The sequence below is a fragment of the Grampus griseus genome (genome assembly GCF_964374135.1).
Source record: "Grampus griseus genome assembly, chromosome: 1".
Classification (NCBI taxonomy): domain Eukaryota; kingdom Metazoa; phylum Chordata; class Mammalia; order Artiodactyla; family Delphinidae; genus Grampus; species Grampus griseus.
In genome coordinates this window covers 11,689,335-11,705,386 of record NC_139017.1, presented here as the reverse complement: position 1 = coordinate 11,705,386, position 16,052 = coordinate 11,689,335, and the positions used below count along the sequence as shown (strand labels likewise).

The window sequence follows — 16,052 nt, the reverse complement described above, 5'->3', positions numbered from 1 at the left end:
AACAAAAATAGCAAAAAAATAATATAATTATGGTTTGTATTTAAGATATAAGCTATACAAGTAGAGCACTTTATTTTCCCCTTTTATTGTACTATGCCACTCTTTTAGGATCACAGAAATAAAGCAATAAAAATTAAGATGCATTAGAAAATATTTCAGCTACTAACAGAATATAAGAAATGTCTGTGTATAATTTAGATGCCTTTAAGGTATCCCTAACAGAGTGTCTTTCATATAATAGTGTTCAATCAGTGAATGAAGATAATATGTAAGATTACATAGCAAACACTTTATTGCTATGTGGTTTCTTAAGAATTGATATCTATTCACTTATCCAATCTTTACAGAACCTATAACGCAAAATTTCTTCTAGAAACTATGGGAGATATGATACAGCCTTGTCCTCAATATACTTATGATAAAGTTGGAAAGGCAGAGTTTAAAACTTTGTAATTTTTAAATAATGCTATATGGCTTGCTATGAATAAATGTTCTCAACCCTTTTTAACTCAGATTTTGGACAATAGTCTGACAAGCTCATTCTGAGAAAGATCCAAATACACATTTTGTAAGATTCCAGTTTTTAGCTTATTGTAGATGAGACTGAAGAACTGAAATTCTGCCTGATGATGAGATATGTACCTGCATGGCAAAATGATCAAAAGCTTATAACTCTGTTCTAGTTAATAGAAATAACCATGAATTAAACACTGCCCCACCCCACCATCAAGAGCCTATTTCATAATAAATGTTAGACTATTCCACCTCCAAACTTTTCACTTATCTAGCTCCAAACTCTAGCATTCTTATTCTTACTACTTATACACTTTCTACTCTGTGGTATCCTGGTATATAGCCTGGATGATTTCCTTTGAGCTTCAGGTGCGAAGCCACTAACAAAAAAATGTTTAAATCTGTTCTCCCAGGATCTTAAAGATCTTATCTTTATGACAGCGCCCATAAATCTTACAAAATGATCATTAAATACTGATTTACTCAATTAATTATAAAAACTTAAGTGTTTAGTATTTGGTCATGTATACAATTTTAAAAAATACATCAACAGAAAACTTTCTGAATGTCACTAGATAATGAATTAAGCAAACCTTTACTGAAGCTTAAATTATGGTACAGAAATACATTTCAACTGATTTAAGTCCAACACAATGAAGCGAGAAATTATGGCACCAAAATTTTCCCTCCTCTATTATATACACTGGGATTAATTTAGATTACTATTCAATCTATTGTTTTCATTTTTCTAGGCTTTGTTCCATACAAATTTGTGCAGTTTTTCTACATTAAATGGAAATCTTAAATCTATTAACGGGGGCGGGGGGGGGGGAATCAGACCTCAAGCCAATAAATGTTCATCAAATCTACTGGAACACTGTTCAAGAACAAAATCCACTTTGAGCATTGGTCCTCATAATAGCACCAAAACATTAGGTACTGCGCGCTAATTACAGAATCGGACTGATCCATTGATTAAAAGCTTCTTCAGTGAAGCTCTGAATCAACAACATGTTTAAAAGTCAAAAGTGTTCCAACCACTTGATTTCAAACCAAGTAGAATTTATGTTTAGAAACACTAAAAAAAAGTGTTTCATTTATAAATACAAAAACGTCACTGCATCAATCCAGAAAGAATCAAAAATTGTTTGAGGACAAGAAGAAATTTAAAATTGAGTCAACTTTCCTCTTTTCTCAACTGCTTAAATGTCCGTATTAGCAAATACAGCTAAAAGATGCCAACTCTTTTAAGCCTGTATTTCTAGTCATTTCCCATTGACCATTTTGGAATTTTGTATGTTATGTTTTATGGATAGCATTCTGCTTCACTGTGTATTATGTTTGAATAACTTGAATAGTTCTCATTCATCACTTGATGCTACTCCATGGTGAAAGAAATACCAGTAAGAGGCGCCGTCAGAACACTATCACATGCATCACAAAGTCACAGAGGTTTTTAAGTCACAAGATGGCAAAGACATCGATTCTGCTTTAAACCAAAGTTTATGGCATATCCTTAATAGAAATCAGTGGAAATGGCTACGAAAGTGAAAGTTAAGGTGAATCATCTGAGCTGGCTTGACTTGTTGAATCCAATACAACCTTTATCTTAAATCTCCTTGCTAACAAATTTAGTGATAATTCTTTTATACTACCACTTAGCAAGTTAATAAAGGCATGGTACTCATGAGAAGCTAACCTTATTTAATGGGGGGCACAGAATGGCATACAGTTTCCATACAGTTCTATTCTATTCTATACAGCCAATATTCCCTAGTATCAATCCACACCTTCTTTGCTAATCAACACCAGCTTATTCCAAAAGAACTCATGGTAACGAAAAATGTCAGACTCCCTTGACCTTAAAAGAAAATTAAACCCAGGGTCCATCCCCCCCATTCCCCCTCTGGGGTATAAGGTTAGTGTAAACCCACAATGTAACAGTGTATTGCTTTATGGAGGGGGTGTGGTTGGGAGGGAGACACTATGGTGAGGAATGGATCAATTAAAGTCACACAAGTATAGGAAGCAGTGAGATAGTAATACACAAAATGGATAACTGCAGTCATTTTCTTAGAGGACTCGACTCGTGGAAGAAGAACTTTGATTGGTGCTGGAAAAATATCTGTATGAAGTAGAAATTTGTTTCAATAACATTAGTAGAGAATATGTTCTAGAAAGTGGAGGTAACTAGATGCAAAATCCTGGTAGCAATTGAATAGAACAGTCCCAGATGGCTAGGCTGAGGCCAACACCTAATGAGGACGAAAGCCTTGTCTGTGGGGAATTTTGGATGATACCTGGAGAAATATTACACTGTGCGTAAACCAAATTAAATTGTTTTCACAAGTGTTGTAAAGTTTCATATAGTAAAAGGATTTTTCTACATGCACTTCAATTTCACAGCAAGAATGGCATGGGATACCTAAACACAGAAGAGAGTATTCATGCAAGATATCCAACTCCTTGATATAATATGCATACAATTCAAAATGATTACACTATCATCACATCTAGGGCTTTCTGCAACTACAAGGTGGTGGTTATGGAAAGCATGGCCCTAGCTATCAATATCTAAAAAGCAGCCACCTCCTTCTTCTATGTGTGTTCTCTTTTTGTGTTTTTTTCTTAATTTTTCTTAATCAACTGTGCTGTTGCTGCTTCTTAGCAAAACTGGTGAAAACAAAACTGTAATCATGGAACATAGCGCTCTGGCAATCAAGAGGTTTAAAACCTTCAGTCTTCTGGGGCGAAAAAAGTACTGTGAGACATTTAGAACTCTGATTTACAAACAGGGTGGTCACAAATTCCTGGCTTGAAGACTTCCACAACTTTCCTGATCAGGTCATCATAGGAGGTCTGACTTAAGTTTGTTTCAAGCTAACATAAGAAAATTCTGGCTCTGGAGTGACGTGAATAGTCCAATAAGTTCCATCCGATTTCATTCCATTCATTGAATACCCACAAGGGTTGAACAGTGTGGCCTCAATGACAGAACCTGGTATCAGGTCACGAATTCCACTCTCACGAATGACATCCTTTGCAGTAACACCATCTTTCCTGTAGAACCGGTCCATAACCGCTGGGTCAAGATCACTCATCAGAATTTCCAGGGTTTGATCTGGCTGATTGATTACCCGACTCTCTGGGAAATCCAAAGTATACAAGTACCAACAATCAGAATTCATGCATCCCATACGATATGCTGCTCCATGTGGGAAAATTGCATTAAGAAACTCTATTTCTTCCTGGAAATTCCGGTGTGGGTACCCTTGGTGAGGTGGCTTCATGAAATTCTTAGGAGAATAAAAGCTTTGAATTGAGTCAAACCCACTGTAATCTCTAGCAAGTTTCAACAGGGGAACCAGTGCTTTCAGCAAGAGGGTGGTACCACATGTCTTCAAAATGAAACGTCCCTTGGAGACAAACATGCTACTCTCACTGAGTACACAAGCTTCCTGCTTGTCAGTTTTTGTCACACGTATGATTGAACATTGCACATCCTTCAAAAGTATGTCCCACTCGGATCTTGGGATGGTGCGAAGATCCCCAGATCCTTGGTTTGCGTCAGAGAACCAAACCTCCAGCAGCTTCTCGGTTCCTTTGAAAAAATGTGCAGCTTCCATCACTGTGAGATTAGCGAACAACCAAGAACCACAGAAAATCAACTAAATTAAATCTCTTCTCCCGCCACTGCCGCCGCTGCTGCGGATTGTTCCAGCTGTGTTACTAAAGTTCAGGTTCTTTTTTTGCTATAATTTTACATTAACTTTTTTTAAAAAGGGGTTAATAAAATTTTCCCAGCTTTTTTTTTTTTCGTGAGCTAAAGTTGAACGTGAGTCTCTTGGAAGTAGAGGCAGATACAGCTCAGTCTCTTGCAGTCCGCTGTTTCCCCGTTAGAGAGAGCAGAGCGAGCGCTAGCTAATGTCACCGGCCATACTGTGGGAGCCTAACGTGTCCATTTTATAAAATAATCATAAATTTTAGAAAGCACAACCTTTCTCTATTCTTAGTTTATCTTTATAACCTAAAGTCATATAACTTCTCTATTTCTTAGTGCCTCACTGCTAATACACCTTCCTAATAAATTATATAACCCATCATCAACTGTATTCATCAAGGAAAAATATGTAACTATGTAGGTTAGAATTTAGCTTATCACATAAATCTTTTGTTTACCCAAACACACTTCAGTCAAGTCTCACTTGACTACCCTATTTATGTACTAAAATAAGTGCATTCAGAAAATGAATTATAAGACTGTATTCTAAAGACAAACATTTACAAACAAGTTTTCTTGCTGGATGAACATAATAGACTGACCGGTTGAATTTTTACTCTCAAATAATTGTGAGAGTTGATTTTTTCCTAAAATCATACTGAATTAATGGCATATTTTAGTGTTGTAGTCAAATATACTGCTGACCACACTCCTTCACCTAAAGTTCCCCTAACTTGTTATATTTTTTTCACAGATACATTACAGCACTTTGTATATTTCATTTTGATTTATTTTCTGGCAAAATATATTTTTTTGCAAAACTCCCTGTCATATATATTTTTCTTTTGCTTTTCCAGTGTAAATTAAAAGAAAAAAAATCCCCAGACTAAAAAGCCAGCTCCAGGTATCATATAACTTCTATGACTAAAAAGTACACATAATTTGCTTGTTTTCCCAGGGAAGTGGGCAGGCAGCCAAACCTCACAACCAAAATTAGTTCCCAATTTAGTGTTCGATGTCATTTCACAAGGACTAGAATGAAAGATGAGACATTGGACATGTTAACTCTGAGGAAAATTATCACTTCACCTTGTATAGCGCATCTTTACTGGATGAAATCAGAGGAGATAAGTCATCTGTCCCTGTGACAGATCTGCCTGTCATCGAGGGGAAAGATGTCCCCTAGTGAGAAGGCAGGCACTGTCTGAGTTTCCCTCAGGTTATAACCAGATATATTTTGTGCCTCAAAATAATTATAGAAATTTGAAAATGGAGATGATGTATGCAGGACACACTTCCCAAGTCGATTTTTCCAAATGACATTTTAAGTGCATGTATATAAATACAAATAGGAATGCATTCACATTTGTGAACTGTATATACCCTTGAAATTGTTACTGGGTAAAGAAAACATTTACTGAGTGCTTACTATGATCAGGCATCATAGTGGCTGGTGGTCATTAACCTAAGTAAACACATAGGTCCAAGTAAGATTCATGGGGTGTTTTGTCCCTCAAATTTTCCTTCAGAAAGCAGGAAATCAGCTTATATTTAAGTACCTACAAAGGCGGGCAAATTATGGTCAAATCTCTCATATAATTTATTTTGAAATCTAAAGTGCTTTTGGGAAAAGGTGCATTAACTAGAAATGATATCACTCCTCATCACGTTTTGGATACATAGAGAGGTGACCTCGTGGAAATGCAAATGAGGGAGGCAAAGATATTTTATTCAGACTTCGTGTTTATTCCTGTACTACGGCATTGCAATTGAGAGTTTTGGTTGCGGTTTTAATAGAGGATTTTAAAAAGTAGTAGAGAACATGTTAATGGCGAAGTTGAATACATGCCTTCAGAAATAATAATTAGCCCAAATGTTCAATGAATGAGTCTTTGTGACTTGAGATAAAATGCTCAGTGGCAGCATAATGATCATTTTAAAAGGGCTCTAGCTCTCATTTTTGAAGGAAGTCAAAGTCTAAGCTGCTAGATAACTCAAGACTAGCTCTAGATTTAATAAAGTTAAAGCTATATGAGCTGCTAGAAACCAAAAAAAAAAAAAAAGTGGCTCTAGTATTATAAAGTTAAAGCTATGCTATAAGGTTTCTAAATAAAATATTTATATTCTTCTAAAATCCTATTCTAGTTCGGCCCCCAAAAATCCTTTTGAAATCATCTTATAAAATAGGGACTCAATCACCTTATATATCTGGCTACTGATATTTATAAAAATGCATTATAAAAATGAAACTTTAAAAATAAATTAATGCCCCCATGCAAAACTTTATGTAATTGTGTAAAAATTACACTATCTCAGGACTTCCCTGGTGGTCCAGTGGTTAAGACTCTGTGCTTCCATTGCAGGGGATAGGGCTTTGATCCCTAGTTGAGGAACTAAGATTCCCACATGGCACATGGCAAAAAAATAAAAAACAAAAATTACACTATCTCTAACATGGAATAATACATTTTTAATTAAGAAATTAAAATAAGTCAAAATAGTCATTTGTGTTTACTCTTCCGAAGAAAGTCAAACGTGATAAGCCTATCTGTGATTTTCTATAAGATTTTGTTAAATCTCTTTTTTTAGCTCATAGTAATAATAGATCAGGGCTCATTGATCACTTGTTTATTCATCATGCATGTATTGAGCACATCTTTTTGCCTGGGTCTTGCACTGGACACAAGATGTAAAAGGGTAAACAAAGCAGACTTGTCATTTCAGAGCTTGAATTGTAGTGATCACAGACTTAGTTCATATTGTTGATTAAGACTGTTGTTAACTAGAACATGTTAGAGTCATATGAGCCAGACAGAGGAAAGTACAAATTTGGACCACTTAGATTAGCAGGAAAAAGGAAGTGATGAGATTCTCAAAAGCCAAGACCAGGCAGGTCATCAACACAGAAAGGACTGCACCAGTTTCAAACAAAATAATCTGGACTTATGGATTATGATTTAGAGTGTGTATTAATTTCAATACAACTGATAGAAGGCTGTAAATTAGGAAATGGCTCAAAAATGATCTAGGAGAAAATACATTTGCTGGCTCTCTGTCTTCTAAGGGTAAAGCAAAAACTCCATCTGATCTCATTCACACATTCATTTCTTCATTCTCTTGTCCATTTATTCATCAAAAATGTATTGAACACCCTGTATATACCAGGAATTCTTCTTTTCAATGGGCATAGAATGTTAAAGCAAAGAGTCCCTGCCCTCATGGAATTTACAGTCTACTAGAGAAATAAAGATAACAAATATGCCATACACTTATAATATAGTAATTATTTGTAAATCTATAAAGATAGAGATTATGTGCAGTATGACTTTTATACATGGATATGATGGTTTGTTGTCTATATCTTTAACTCTATATATTTTTCTTTATCTGTAGAAACGTACAGAAATGATAAAAAAGAAAGCTGGGATATAAAATGTTAAGAGATGAAGTGGAGAGTTAGAAGATTTATATGTCTTTTCCTACTCATTTTTGAAGTAAGCTTTTTTTTCCTAGAAATCTTTGACATGATAGTACACATGTTCCCAGTTTCTCAAACACCCTACTCTCCCCCTGCCTCCTCCATGCCTTTAAATATCTTGCTCTTTCAACTTGGATGCTGTTCCCAAAGTTCATTGAGACTGAAAACAAAACACCTGACTTTTACTTCAAAACCGTGGTTAATATGACACCCTCGTTAATGTATCCTTTCACCCAGGCAGGTTTAGCTCCTCCTTCCTCAATGGTGACTGAGAGCCCTAAAACATGCTCTTCAGTCCCAGTACTTGACTGCCAAGAGAATTCCCCAACTCACCCTTCAAAATTAAAACAAAATAACTTTTTGAATGTTGCTAAATATTTATTGATTGCCTAACATCATCAAGTTCTCTATCAGATGTTTTTTCTTTCCATTATGTGAATTCTTATGCCAACATACACATGAAAGAATGCTCATCATCATTAATCATTAGAGAAATACAAATCACAACTACGAGATATCATCTCACATCGGTCAGAATGGCCACCATCAAAAAATCTAGAAACAATAAATGCTGAAGAGGGCATGGAGAAAAGGGAACACTCTTGCACTGCTGGTGGGTATGTAAATTGATACAGCCACTATGGAGAACAGTATGGAGGTTCCTTAAAAAACTACAAATAGAACTACCATACGACCCAGCAATCCCACTACTGGGCATATACCCTGAGAAAACCATAATTCGAAAAGAGTCATGTACCAAAATGTTCATTGCAGCTCTATTTATAATAGCCAGGAGATGGAAGCAACCTAAGTGTCCATCATCGGATGAATGAATAAAGAAGATGTGACACATATATACATGGAATATTACTCAGCCATAAAAAGAAATGAAATTATTTGTAGTGAGGTGGATGGACCTAGAGTCTGTCATACAGAGTGAAGTAAGTCAGAAAGAGAAAAACAAATACCGTATGCTAACACATATATATATGGAATCTAAGGAAAAAAAAAACGGTCATGGAGAACCTAGGGGTAAGATGGGAATAAAGACACAGACCTACTAGAGAATGGACTTGAGGATATGGGGAGGGGGAAGGGTAAGCTGTGACAAAGTGAGAGAGTGGCATGGACATATATACACTACCAAACGTAAAATAGATAGCTGGTGGGAAGCAGCCGCATAGCACAGGGACAGCTCGGTGGTTTGTGACCACCTAGAGGGGTGGGATAGGGAGAGGGTGAGGGAGGGAGACACAAGAGGGAAGAGATATGGGAACATATGTATATGTATAACTGATTCACTTTGTTATAAAACAGGAAACTAACACACCATTGTAAAGCAATTATACTCCAATAAAGATGTTAAAAAAAAAACACTAAAATTTCATTATAAAAAATTCTTGTCAAATAAACCACCTATCCTTAATATTTAAATTGTATATCCTGGATAAAAGTAACCCATAGAGAATTTTCCCTTTATATCTGGCAGACGTCTCTCTGGGTATTTCAGAAAATACTTAATTCTACTGGTGGTTTCTTCTCATAGCTCTTATACATTGTTTGCATGACAAATTTCAACTTCTTTTCTTTCCTCTTAGTATTACAGATTTTTAAGTAAAATGCACACCTGAACATTGCCTTACAGTTGCATCTAGCCACTACTCATTTTTAATTCCACAATTTTATAATTAAATATTTTAGGTAGGGCATTTTCGATTTTAAGTTTCAGAAATTAACTTCAGCTGGCTTAAGAAAAACAGGCCATCGTTTAAAATATGAAACGATGTGTCATATCAGGACAGAAAAGCAGCTGGGGCTTAGGAAGGATTGTAAACAAAACAAGGATTTTAAACAAAAAAGAAAAACAGAACATGGCAGTTTGCTTTTTAATTTCTCATTCTTTTGAGTTGGCTTCATTCAGCTTTTCTAGCACAGTAGTGTTCTGTTACTTAATCCACATGACAAGAAAAAAGGAATCATCCAGTTCTAGGCAGGTAGAAGGATTATTTTTTTTTCTTTTTCTCCCTTGGTCCCAATCCTAAATTTCCAAGGCAGGGGCTCTGAGTGACCAGCTTGGGTCAGGGACTCCTCCAATGCACCAGCTCCAAGGGGGCCACATTTCACAGCAACATAACATGCTTCATTCTAGATGTAAACTTCTGGCCTCTCCTCTTGACCAGAACTAAGCATGGAAAATAGGGACCAATTTTCTGAGCTGAAATTTATTCTCAGAGAATGAAAAAAAATTGAAAAGTAGAACAGTTATCAAAGGGAAAAAAAAAACAGCAGAGAAAATGGGGCCATAGAAAACAGGGCAATGTATAAACAACAAACTTTATTATCAGTTAAACTTATATTCACATCCTGGCTATGCTATTTTATAGTTGCAGGTTGCATGGCATTTAATTTACTTGTGCATCATTTCCTCAATTGTACAAAAATAATACTACCTCCTAAAATTGTTTTGGGGATTAAGTAGCATGATACATATAAGTTTTATGGCTGATACAGTACATCAATTCAGTGTGTCAATATGGCTGGTCCTGCTAATGGTTCAGGTCTCTAAGTCTATGAAATCTCTTTAGACAATCATTCCCAGATTATCTGACTCCTTACTTTGCCTTTTCTCTTTAAATTATGTCATGTCTCTGTATCTTTACTTATTAGCTATCTCTTCCATCAGATTGTAAATTTCACGAAGCAGGGTCTCTGTCCAAGTTGTACACTAATGTAGTCCCACTTTCTGAAACAATGTCTAAAAAATATAAATTTTTTTAATGAAGGAAATGTGTACTAAGTACATAATGGTCATTATATTTCAGTGAAATTGTAGAGCATGTAGTTCAACTTCCAGATCTTTGAATACAAAGAAGTATTCTTGAATAAAATTCTGACAATTTTCATGGGACTCCTTAAGGTTTTAAATGTAAAGAGACTGTTTGCTAATAAAAAAGAAAAAGAAAATAATTAGATTAGAAAATGGAGTATGATCTCCATTATTCCTAGATATAAGAAATACAATAAAATATCTAAAAATGTTTTCTTTTTCTATCTTCTAACCCAAAGGAGATATTTCTGGGTGTTGATTTCATGCAAAAATTTAAACTGATTTTTTAGTTTTCTGAACTCTCTATGTTCTCAATATGGAGTATGTAGTACTAGTTTATATTGGAATGAACACTTTGTTTTAAATGTAACACAGTATATTTGAAATAATGCTGTAATCCACATAAAGCTATTAAATCATACAATCAATAAATTGTAAGGGATTAGTTGAGTTGCTATGAGTCCTTGCCCATCAGATGAGATGAAATGAGTATACCAATAGGAAGCAAGAATATCTATCGTTAAAAGATGGGTAAGCATTTTTTAAATGGAATGAAAAAAAGAGTACTGGAGTGGAGGTAAAAATAGGAACTAAGAGAAATAAGGCACATATGAGCACTGACGTGTAGACAATATTACCTATAATTGCATGAAAGACTAGTTATCCTCTCCTGAAATGTGAAAGATCCATTCTAGAATGTTCTCTAAGTTTCTCTTTAGCAGGGTAACTCAATGATTCTATATTTTTAAAGCCCACAAAAAGATTAATGAGATTAGAAAATGCACAAATACCTGACAAACAATAAGAGAATGTGAGAAATTAGTAAAGCAACTGTTTCTTCATACTTACGAAGTCAATCATGCAAAAATATTGCAAAGCGATTTTGGTTACCATCATGGTATCCAACTTCATTCTTTATTCTTTCTGAATCTGATCTTCAAATGCCATTCTTTTTCATGTTCAGTACGGTTATCCTGAGATGTTCCTATCTTGTTCTGAGAAGTGAGGCTTTAGGATAAAATTCATTGGATTTCCATCTGCAGTATTCAAAAGTAGATGTGGAAGAGGAAGATGTGATGGAACCAGACTTCAGAAATGTATGACCTAAATGGAATGGAATAAATATACACTACTTGAAAAACATACATTGTACAAATAGACATGAAATATAGGCACAATTTCTGAAGCTACATGTAATCATATACCAAAGCTATTTCATGATAAAGTTCAATTTATGCTAAATGTATAAAGGAAAGAAGAATAATTGCATTAAAAATACTTTATAATGGGAAATGTCTTGGCTTTATTAAAAAGGTATAATAAAGTTATTTAAAATTATATCCTATCCATGTAATGTATAATATATAATGTATATAAAGCAACAAATTGTTCTGATGGTCTTAGAATATTTTTTAATTAAAAAACAATATTTCTTTTCTCTCCTAAAAAGGGAACACATAAAGTTATTGAGACATTTTTTTTCAAAGTTATTCTCCACTCTACCTGTACAGAATGACAATGTATGCTAAGGCATGAAGATTAAAAGAGGTAATGTCTACAAACATTCCCTGGAAAATGCTCTAAAACGAAAAGAGTGTGATTTATATTAAGAAGTGTTGGAGGAGACCATCAAAAAGATATGATCACAAGTTGACCCAAGAGTTGCAACTTGTGAACTGAAGGCTCCACGACCCCCTCTCCTGTCCTTGGAAGTTGCATCCTGCTGGCCTTCCCCGCTCCCAGAAGTTGCTCCAGGATAAAGCCTTGAAACAGAAATGTGTTCAGACCATCTGGACTGGGTACCTGACTGAGCCCAGTTAAGGTCTCTGTATCAACTTTGAAGATGTGCTGTGCAGGTGGGGAAATGTACTCTTCTCGTGGCCGCCTAAGAGGACCCTGGTAAATAAGTTCCCCTGTTTATTAAAAACTGCTGCCTATCAATCTGGAGCGGTCTTTGTTTGCTCTCTCCCTGCCCTCCAGGGCACCCCTATCCTCTCCCCCCACCACTGCCAATAAAGGGGTTGGTTTCAGATTACACTGAAGAAGATCCCTAGGAGGCTGCAAACCAGTAAGAAGTTAAGGTAATGCAGTGAGCTAGACATGAAACAGCTAAATGTTGGTAATAAGAACAAAGTTGCACTATGTTTGAAAATGGGAATGTCCCTTTGGAATATCTAAGTCAACATTCACTTTAAGCAGACAGAAACATGTGTCGAGATTATCTCTGTTCTGCCAGTATTATTTTTCCAGAAATAATAATTAGCAAGCCCCAAACTATATTTACACTAACCAACCTTTCATTTAGGTGTTTTACAAAGACAGTATTAGGATAAAAGAAGCTTCAGGCACTTCTATTATAATAACCGATGTCTCCCAAGATGTGCTGATGTGCAGGTTACAACATTCTGATTGTAATTTCTAATGCATTACAGGAGAGCATGGACTCTTGAGAATCAGATGAAATTCTCTTTCATCTAGATTACATTTTCTCACTGTCCCAATGTGCCTGATATGAACTGACACAGCCATAAATATGTTTATATGAATTGCACGCTGTCATAGTTAGATAGAGAAATATATAGCCCTGTGGGAAAAATAATTTCAGATACTTTTCAAGTGCTTTTTTGTTGTAACAGTAATTCTTGCAAATCACATAGTAGGGTATATAAAATAACAATTCTGCCTACAGAGTTAGTGAACTGTGTATTCTTCGGAAAGATTGAAAATTTGTGTTCAGATCATACCTAAAGGTAATATGTAGGATAATTTAACTCTCTGGAGGTTTATAGATCTCCAAATTCCCTACACTACCTCTTGAGAAATAAACCAAGTGCTCTTGCCCTTCTAATAAATTATGAATGTACCAGTGATGACTGAATGTATACCCAATTAACTAGAGAAATAGGCTCACAATATTCTAAATTTATACACAGAAGACATACATAACTGTGCTGTGGATAGAGAAAATATGAATTTCAATAGCCTTCATTGGGTTGTTATCAACACTAATGAAGTTAAAATGTATCAAGTGCTTAGAACAGTGCCTGGCACTTAGTAAGTACAACACAAGTTGTTGACAATTTGAAAGTGTTAATACATGAAAGTTACAAATACCTTCAAAATTATTACATTACCTGCACAAATAATTGCATAAAATTTGTTTCACATTTTGGATATGACTTGGTGTTAAGTGTGATTGAGCCCTGTGATTGATTTGATTCACTAAATGTATTATTCAGGTTTCTCAAACAGCAGGATGGTATTTGGAGGACTTTGCCATGTTGTATGACTATTCAAATTGCTTAAATATTTTAGTATCATAAATGCAAGTTGTAGCACTGGAGATACATTTTATATCCCGCAACTTTCCAAGGTAATTTTATGTCATACTGCTGACCACTGCGCTTGCTCTATTTCTCAACAATTTTAAACTTGCCATTATGTAAAGCTTGATTAAAACATCAACTCCATCATAAACTGTTCTCCAAATTCTATACTAATTTTCCTCTTCCCTAAACTCAGTGCTAAATATAAAGGTGGTCTGAATATTTTTGAAAAACTTGTACATTTCCTTATCGAATCTCTTATTTCATTTCCACCTTTGCTCAAAAAATCCAAGAAAGACTGTAGAAAAATTTGCAAATGAACTCTAGAATTTATATGAAATTTCAAAAGTCCAAAAATGTCAAAGGAAATCTTGATGCAAGAAGAATAAACTTGTGCATAATTTATTGAATTTCAAGATATACTATGTGTACAGTAAAGGATAAGCCTTGCCCAGAGTAAGGTTTGGCCCTTTGTCCTCATGTCTTAGTGGGTACGCACTAACCCTGCCTGATAGTGTCTTTGTTTACCTGGAGGTCTTGGGCCATGCCACTTAATCTATGTTAACAATATGATTTATAGTGGGGGTCTTGGGCCACTTGGTGTCAGCTCCACCTCTGGAGGAGTTGGAGGCTGAAATCACCTATGTGGGTGGTCAGCCATGTCTATAGGACCAAGCCCCAATAAAAACTATGGACATCAGCGCTTGTATGATCTCTCCTCATTGGCAATACTCCAGGAGAATTGCCAGATATCATTACTAGAAGAAATACAGGATGTTTGCATCACTCCTCTGAGACATGGCAAGAAGCCTTATCTCTGTTTTGTCCTGCACCCTACCCAATACGCCTTTTCCTATTGTTTATAATAATCTGTATCCTTTCACTGTAATGAACTGGAACCATGAGTATAACAATTCTTCTGAGTTCTGTGAGTGTTTCTATTATTTATGAGCCTGAGGGTTGTCTTGGAGACCTCCTTAACTGTATGGTAATTGTGGATTTGGTGTGAAATAGAGAAAAATAGATCAATGAAACAGAATTCATTGTGTAGTCCAATATGGTAGCCTCCAGCCACATGTAGCTGTTAAAATGTTAAATTTAATGAATTTAAATGAAATAAAACTAAATATTCAGTTCTTCAGATGCATTATATACATATCAAATACTCAACAGCATATGGCTAGTGGCGATTGTATTGGACTACACAGATATAAAATATTTCCATCATCATAGAAAATTTTATTAAATAACACTCAAGTAGAGAGTCCAATAAAAGACCCAATTAGGTAGATAGATATTTTTTTGGTAAATTTTACATTAAAATTTGAGAAGTAAAACTATAAAACTTCTAGAAAATCACATGTGAAACTATCTTCATGTCCTCAAGTAGGGAAAAATTTCTTGAAAGAGGACAAAAATACTAATTATTAGTGGAAGCTATAAGTAATTGGGTTGCATTAAATAAAAATTCAGTTCATCGAATGACACCATTAATAATGAAAAAGGAAAGTTACAGAGTGGGTGAACACATTTTTAATACATATAATTAACAAAGAGCAAATATCTAGAGTATAAAAAAGAAATTCTAAAAAATGAAAAGACAAACAATCCAGTAGAAAAATAGCTGAGACTATTTGGCATTTCACAAAAGAGGCAATCCACATAGCCAATACACATACAAAGTGTACTAAACCTCAATAGTAATCAGGGAAATGCTGTATAAAAAATACAAGGAGATACTACCATACACCCTAGAATGGCTATAGAAAAACTAAGTGCATCGGGTATTGGTGAGAAAGTGGAACTACTGGAAATTTCATATAGTGCTGGAGAGATTGTAAATGACTAAAATGATATTTAGAAACTCTTTGAGATGATTTTCCATGAAAAACAAATGCATACATGATGACCCAACCATTCCTTACCTGGGAATATATAAGTGACAATTATACTTCCATGTGCATCAAAGAGATATAGAAGAATATTCATTGCAACATTATCCTTAATAGCTCAAAACCTGGAAACAATCCTATTACCCATCAGTAGTGGACTAGATAAACTGTGGTACATAGATACCATATGATAATAAATATAAATGACTACTGCTGCATGCAACATGTGGATGAATTTTAATATTATTTGCTATAGTGCAAACAATATTTTGCTATAGAGGTTAGATCCAAAAGA

General features: G+C 35.0%; 1 pseudogene across 1 annotated transcript; it reads right to left on the bottom strand.

Annotated features, from left to right (window-relative positions):
* Positions 1 to 3,155: 3,155 nt before the first annotated feature.
* LOC309834931 (S-adenosylmethionine decarboxylase proenzyme-like) lies at positions 3,156 to 4,139 on the bottom strand (annotated as a pseudogene). Its single transcript has one exon. The product of its transcript is annotated as an S-adenosylmethionine decarboxylase proenzyme-like (transcript).
* Between the last annotated feature and the right edge of the window lie 11,913 nt (positions 4,140 to 16,052).